The sequence below is a fragment of the Sinocyclocheilus grahami genome, unplaced genomic scaffold, assembly GCF_001515645.1.
Source record: "Sinocyclocheilus grahami isolate Dianchi unplaced genomic scaffold, SAMN03320097.WGS_v1.1 scaffold167.1, whole genome shotgun sequence".
NCBI classification, from domain to species: Eukaryota; Metazoa; Chordata; class Actinopteri; order Cypriniformes; family Cyprinidae; genus Sinocyclocheilus; species Sinocyclocheilus grahami.
Genome location: NW_015505346.1, coordinates 1140005 through 1148390, shown reverse-complemented (window position 1 = coordinate 1148390; position 8386 = coordinate 1140005).

Here is an 8386-nt window from a genome sequence, read left to right as displayed (position 1 = left end):
AAATGTATTAAATTATTAAATTACTAAGAGTAAAATGGGTAATGAAAACCACTTAACTTTATGTTTAGAATGCATTTTAACCTGTATTTGATCTCAACCTATACTGAGATCAAATACAAAAAAAATACAACCATCAACGTATTTCAAAATTTTTACTTTTTTGTAACATATATCACCACATTTTATATTAGTGCTACCAGTATTACAGCATTAATATTCTAACTTATTTGTAACATTTGAACTTTTGACTTAGTGCAATATTTTGTACTGCCATTAGGGACTGCCAGTGAATGGCTGTTGCATGCATTAAATGCAACCTTTTTATTCTGACAGTGTATGATTTCTATTAACATTACAGAATAGAACATGATCAATATCATCTTTCAACATTCAATTTAAATAACTGTAATTGCACAAACTATGTAGGCTACAATTTCAGTTTGTTTATTGTGAAATAACTCTGTCCTTGTGTCCTCTGATAAGCATTGTTCAGGGCTGCCGTTCCCAAAAGCTTTAATGCTTTCTTATGATACTTTTGGGAAACGCAGCCCTGTTTGAATGTCAGAAGTGAGTGAACGCTCTCTGTGATTGATTGGTTCTGTCTTGCAACATTTGCGTGTGTTCAGATGAGCAGGAAAATAGTTCTATCCTACACAATTACTTGGCTAACAAAGGTTAGTATCGATATTTTTTGTTTGAGTATCGATACTTTCGATACTCGCGTCAGTATCTATATATCGATACTAAGGATCGATACGCCCATCCCTAACGGGAACACAGGACTGAGATTACTCCCCCCTCCCCGAAGACGCGGGCACGCGCCACACAATATCCAACGGGGAGGGGGGGTGGGCACTCTTGGGACCCCTCAGGACAGGCTTACACGGGACATCAGGCCTCCAGAGCGGTACACGTTCTGGGACCCATGGTGGAGCAGGCTCACAAGGGAGCCATGTCGGAGCAGACTGACAAGGGAGCCATGGCGGAGCAGGCAGCTCGGGGAGCCATGGCGGGGCAGACAGTTCTACGGCCGGAGCCCTATAGCCCCCCCCCCCAAATTCCTTGGGGGAAATTTCGGGTTCTGAGGCCCTACGTAGGACCATTAGCTTTCTCTGGGCTTGACTTGGGGACTGGAGCCCTCTTTGGGCTGGACGTGGGAACTGGAGTCCTCCTTGGGCTGGATGTGGGAACTGGAGCTCTCTTTGGGCTGAATGTGGGAACTGGAGTCCTCCTTGGGCTGGATGTGGGAACTGGAGCCCTCTTTGGTCTGAACGTGGGAACTGAAGCCCTTTCTGGAGTGGACTCAGGGGCTGGAGCTGGCACTGGAGCAGACTCAGGGGCTGGAGCCGACACTGGAGTGAACTCAGGGGCTGGAGCCCATAGTCTCTTCCTCCACATTCTCCTCTTTAGAGCAGAGGTGAAGGAGACAGCTGTTGTCAGCTGAGGGCTTGGGAGATAATTGGCTGGTGGGCTTGACTTGGGATTAGCTGGCGGGCTTGAGAGCTGAGCGGCCAGCGGGTTTGGCTTTGAAGCAGCCGGTGGACTTGACATATGAGCGGCCGGCGGGCTTGACTGCGAGCTGGTTCTGGATTGGGGCCGGACACTCTCCAGACACTGGAGGATTCCTTCCCTCCAGCTCAGTCCCGTGATGTCTGGGAGGCCAACGGGGCAGTAGTAATTTGCCCCGATCCAGAACATAGAGTTAATCTTGGCGTCGTCCAACGGCATCATCACGGCTAGCCCGCAGAATTCCCGGGCGTACTCAGTGAATGGGAGATCCTTCCGGGCTAGGGCGGCGAATCGTGCGGCGGTTTCAATGACCATGGGGGAGAAACGGAAAACGAGGAGAAGGGGCGCCGCTTACTTTTTTTCAGGTCCGGTATTCTGTCACGGTGCTGCTACTTTGTCGGAGCGAGGAGATGTAGCAGCATTTACAACTAGGAAAGTCTTTATTTATCCAAGGAACAAGGAACACACACGTCGCAGGGGAAAGACTAACAATACCGGACGCTAGAAATGGAAAAACACAGGGCTTAAGAAACAAGGAACTAATTGGGACACACCTGAAATCAATGAACATAATTGACACGAGGGAGAAACTAGGTCATGGGGAGAATATGGGGAGAAAAACTCAAGGCACGGGAACACAGGACTGACAATAATTGTCTTAAGTGTCCCTTTTGATTAATGTAATACATCATTGCTTAATAAATGTATTAATTTCTTTTCTTTTTTTCTTTTTAAATCTTACTTACTCCAAACTTTTGAATGGTATCACAGTTTCCACAAAAATATTAAGCAGTACAACTATTGTCATTATTGCAAATAATAAGAAATGTTTCTTGAGTAGAAAATCTACATATTGGAATGATTTCTGAAGGATCGTGTGACAAGAATAATGGCTGCTGAAAATTCAGCTTTATCATTACAGGAATAAATTACATTTTACAATATATTAAAATTTAAAACAGTTATTTTACACTGTACATATATTTTATAATATTACTTTTCTATAGTTTTTTTATTATTATTAAATAAATGCAGTCTGGTAAACATCAAATAATTCTTTCAGAAATATTACAAATTTTAATTATTCCAGTATACTGTATATATATATTAAATCATATTATATAATCATATCAAATAAAATATACTGATTTAATTACATATCATATATGTAGTAAAGAATTTGTTCACTTCATACAGCCAGTAATGGAGTTTGTGGACCAAGTACCCACATTTATATTTCCGTCCATATATTTTCTACATCTCTTGTGGGCCCTCAAAGCATACCCTCTGTTTAATAAGATATAATTTTTCCCTCAGCAAACTGAGAGCACTTAATGTCAGCATAAAACTGTGTTAGTTTAACAGCTGTCTGCACAACAATGTGAATGTGCCCGAAGCCTACACCCACCCCCGCCAAGATCCAATCAGGGTGGAAAGGGATATGAGGACATGCTGCTTAAAAATATCTATGCATCCAATATCAAACCAAACTAGTGCTAAGTATAATAATATTGACCTGTTGCCCTCATCCCACCATACAAATTTCAAAAAGTAATTAAATTTTCCACGCATTTCATTTTATGAAGTTTCACAAGACCTTTAGACAGAACTAACATTTTCCTTGAATCTAAGCAGCCTTTTAAAAGACCAAAAATAAATCTAAATAAAATAAAATACTTTTTTTGGAAAAATTATTTTCTTAGGAGCAATAACTAGAGCATAAAAAGCACAGAGCTCATTCTTCATAAGTGACTAAAAAAGTCTTAATAGGAGAATTTTTCCAAACATCATTTTAAGTGTGTCATGCATCAAAGTACAGATAACTGCAACCTCAGTCTAAAATGTGCTTGAAGCATTCTTACAGCTATTCTTTTTTTGTTTGGGAAGTACAGTATTTGAAAAACATTAGGGAAAATATACTATATTTTCACTAGGAAATGTATCTTTAAAACTTTTATGCTGTTAAGGGTCATCTTGACCTTACTTACCATCAACTATTATTATGGATTATGAACTCTTATTTAGGCCAGAAGCAACAGTTTAAGCAATAAAACACCTTAATCGTGGATTTGTTTCTTACAAACACACAACTTTTCATCTCGCAAGACATTAACTGATGGACTGGATTCGTGTGGATTACGTGACGCTCATGAGACGGCACCCATTAACTGTCCTCTCCATTGACGAGCAGGATGTAATGCTAAAATTCTCCAAATCTGTTGTGATGAACCAACACACTCATCTACATCTTGGTTGGCCTAAGGGCGAGTAAATTTTCATTTTCAGGTGAACTCTTTCTTTAAACGTGTATTTTTGACAACTCTTTCATGGGATTCTGTCTATACAGTATTACATTCCTAAAATCAGTCCAGATTTGAAGTCCCAGTCCCTCTGTGAGAACAGCACAATCAAGACACATTTCGGTGACAGATGTAAAACTTTTTCTCTCCAAATTTGGTAATACAGAGAGATTAATGTGGCAAATCCCAAGGGCCTACAGAAAACTCCGGCATTGTTCCTGACGATGCCCTTCTCAATCCTCGCACTTTTGAAACTTTATTAGGGGATTTGTATTCTTAATGACACCTGGCCCTTGCCACTGGAGCAATGTAAATAATCCCATCACCCTGCCCAAACTCATCAAGCGCGGGCTAATCCCTTGTTTAAGGCAGTTACACTGGCTCCACCCATTAATTCCCGCTTCATAAGGACACAGCTTTGCATATATTACACTGCTATGATCTGGTGAACGCTTCCAGCGCGTCTTGAGGAATTCGCACAAGCTCGGAGAGTCAATGTCACTTCCTCCAACTGCATAAAGACCTCTGCCACATGATATCAAAGAGCCTGCAAAAACATGCACTTTTAAGTTTAAAATTTAACTTCCCATTTGTGACACATTGGTATGAGGTTCAGGCGATGGGATTTGTGTGTTCTGAGAACATAGAAGTTGGATTTAGTGCCAGAGACCTCTGGCAAACAGCCAGGCAGAAGGAGAGGGATCAGAAAAGAGTTAGCATGTGTGTGCCGTGCTTTGGGTTTAATACGTCCTCCCCGATAAGGAAACAACAACTAGTAAGTCCACTAAATATTATTTTCAAGGGCAAGGGGTTAAAACTGTGCCTGACATGGATAAATCTAGAAAAATTGTTTACTTAGTGCAGTATCTAGGCTGAACATACCATTGAAAGTGAACATCTAGCTAACCTTATATGGACTTAAAATGTGTTTACATCGAAAGAATCAAGGCCATATTGCAAAATTGCAGAAACACACATTTTGCTTTCTTATTATAGAAGTGTATGATATGAAATTCCACAGCACACCAATTACAAACTGAACTTCTTTCAGATATGGCAACACAGGCATTTAATACAAATTATCTGTGACTAATGACAAGTTTTCAAGAGGGAAAAAATAATTCAAGACAAATGCAAAGCCCACATGAATGAGATCTCTAAAAGCAGAAAAGATCAAACATTTGGTGCTATATGTTCTACTTACTAAAAAATGGTCTCTATGCGCTCATAAAAGATATGCAACGTTAGTGCATTGTTATCACTCCATACAGCACAAAGCTTTCTTACTGCATGCAGGGACATTCTTTCCATCCTCATTCTTTGAACTACTGATGTAGGACCAAAGCATCAATGTTCTCCTGTACAATGATAGCACATGACCATAATAAAGAGACCATGAGGATGATATGCAAAGCAGAAACACAAAGCACAAAAAACACAAAGATACTCACTACAACTCTTGATATATATATACATCTATATATATATATACTGTATATATATTAGTGCTGGGCAACGATTACAATTTTCAATCGCGATTAATCACATGATTTCCTGCGATTAATCGCATTATGCACAAAATTTAATAATTGTCACGATATCAGTCAGCTCTCACTATGGACTACATTCCCCACAAGCCCCGCACCTGTTGTCTATCTGGAGCACTATAAAGGTTGCTCTCACACACACACTCACAGCGAAGTATTGATTATGTTGATGATTGTCTGTCTGTTCGCTACTGCTCCGTGCCTAGCAATTCCTGAGCCTGAGTCTAGTCTGCCTTTATTTGACTTCGCTGTGACATTAAAGCTGCACTTGGATCCGACCATGCCGACTGGTCCGTCTACGACAGGGAGCACAAACCCTCGAGGACCATATCCAAACCTTTATAGATATTGCACACAATGCAGACCTGCCGGATTTCATGCTCATTGACTTTTTTGCTCATGGACTAAACGAGCCACTAAAAGCTCACCTTGTCCGAGATGGTCCTCGTGGCTCACTGGTCCAATTCATGGATTATGCTCTTCTGGTGTCCGGATCTTCCGTCACTGTGGGTGAGGCAGATCCCGTTCCTGTAATGGCGGCCGTTGCCGTGATTCATCCTGTTGCAACTAAGGAACCAGAGCCGTGGCCGGCCACGGCTGTTCCCCTTGAATTGACCACAAAACGCCAAAGGTTGGTCTCCAGTGTGGAGGATCTCCCGCTGAGATCGGTGCGAGCGGCTGCTGTGTCCGTGTTCTCAGCGCTGGTAAATCCCTCTAAGCTCAGCGGCGGCGTCCGCTGTAGGAGAAGCAGAGGAGGCGACACCCACTACGGACCTCCCAGAGGTGGCGGCCATTGCTGCAGAACCTCTCAGGGAAACGGCATATGCTCCAGCTCCCCTCACGGTGGTGAGTCCTATTCCTGAACTGTCTGCTTGTCTGAATTCTACTGATAACTCTGTTCTGTCTGCCGGTCCTGTCAAGGCTTTGGAGGCTGTCTGTGAACTAACTTCCTGTCAGGCCCAAGACACAGGATGTTCGTAAATCAGATCCTGGCGCCACAAGCCTGAAACAACTAGCAGCTTTGAGTAGCTCACAGCATTTAAACAAAAGAACACTTATTGACAATTCCAAGGAGATTGTCAATTTTGGGGGCAAGTAATCAAGATTAAATGGTCAGAGATGCACAGCATGACCATCACATTTAAACCAGTGATGATCACGAGCTCTTTGGATTGACTTCCCCCACCAAGGAGACAAAGAACAGACTGAGATTCCTTACAGACCTTTTAACCTCTGGTCTTCACAGAACATGTCCTCATCCACAGAATGGCACAGAAACTGCCTTTCCATGCACCTAAATGACACTAAAAGGACTTGTGAGCAACTAATAATTTCTATGCATAACTCCATATCATGTATGTAACCCACACATTAGACTATCACGTTTTAATAATTTATTGTGTATGTATTTTGAATAACTGTTGAATAGTTTATAGTATTATATTCATGTTGGGTATGTATGAGTTTGAATCTTCTTGCTTGAAACATTTCTTCCAATCAAATCTTTGTCAAATGTATCATATTCTTGTTATAGAAATCATGTCCAAAATTATACTCTGCAAGAGCGGGAAAACTCGGACCATGTGACTGATGAAATGACACGTTTATTTATGTATTGGGAGGAGAAATATACAACACCTCGAGCAAAGACGATATCTAATTGGTCAAAACACCATTTGGGAGGTGTCCAACAGCCCAGTTTAAATACTCAGGACGCCATCAAATCAATCCCTTTTTTTCCCTTCACACTTTTTTAGTCATGTCAATTCATCGCTTTTAGCATGCTTTTTGCATCTAGCTTTTAGTTTTTCGCTTTTAGCCATGTGCTTTCAAGTCATCACTTTTAGCCATGCGGCTTTTTAGTCATAGCTTTGAGCTATGCTTTTTAGTCATGCTTTTTTAGCTTTTTGAGCGTGCTCTGGCTGAGACGCCAGCTCCTCCAAAACCATGAGGAGAAAGTCTCGTCAAACTTTACTTCTATTTCTTTACTTTAGTTTCTTCTTTTTCTGTTGAGAGTTTCGTGTTCCGAGTTAAGTTTTGCCTAACACCGTATCTCCGAGTCCGTCCTCGAGTGCCGTCTAAAACTTCAACTTCAACTTCAACCACAACTCCGTGCCGTCAGCCAACGCCCAACCACTGGCTTCCCAAGACTGAACTTCCAGCCAATCAGCAACCGCGGGAAACCCCCTTTTCTGCAGGGAACGCAAGTACCACCAGATCCTAGCTGAACTGGTGCATTTAATATAAATTTTAACCTAATTGAGGAACTCAATACGAGGGTTAATTAAGTGATTGATGGTTGTTTAGGTCTATGCAATTACACATATTGCTGTAAACTTGGGATTTCACATTTTCATCCTCTTAAACTAATTATTTCCTCACTTTCTCTCTTTCTGCAACTTGTGTGAATGCGTGTGTTTATGTGTTAGATTAGTTTATATGTCTTAGATTTATCCAATAAAGACTTATTTATATTGAAAAGATAAGTATCTTGTGTTTTGTGCTTACAAGTTAATGTCTTAAACTGCCGATCTTGTTACTGTGCTAATTAATAGTGTTTTCACTATATTTTGGATATTAATATCCATTGCAGAGTTGATGTTGCGCGGCTCGTTCAATGAATCGCTGGCCGTCTCAGTGATCAGCCGTAAAACAGTGATTCTGTCCAAATTCCCTTTAAAATCTTTACCTGTTTCCCTTACAACATTTTAAAATATATTCAAATAGAAATCAGTTATTTTAAATTGTAATAATATTTCATGATATTAATGTTTTACAAAGCTAAAAGCATTTATTAATAGTTCAGTTAATTAACTAGTAATGTTATTGTAATGTTTTTATTATTTATTAGCTCTAAAAAGGGGAATATTTATGACAAATTATAACTGGTTATGATTCATAATAAATATTTAGATTATATCTTCGAATTAACTGCAGCAGAATCAATATTACAATTATTTGATCTGTCCGTCCACCGAGCAGATAATATAATCATTCATCAATTCAAGGAATGTTTATTTTTCTGGCCAC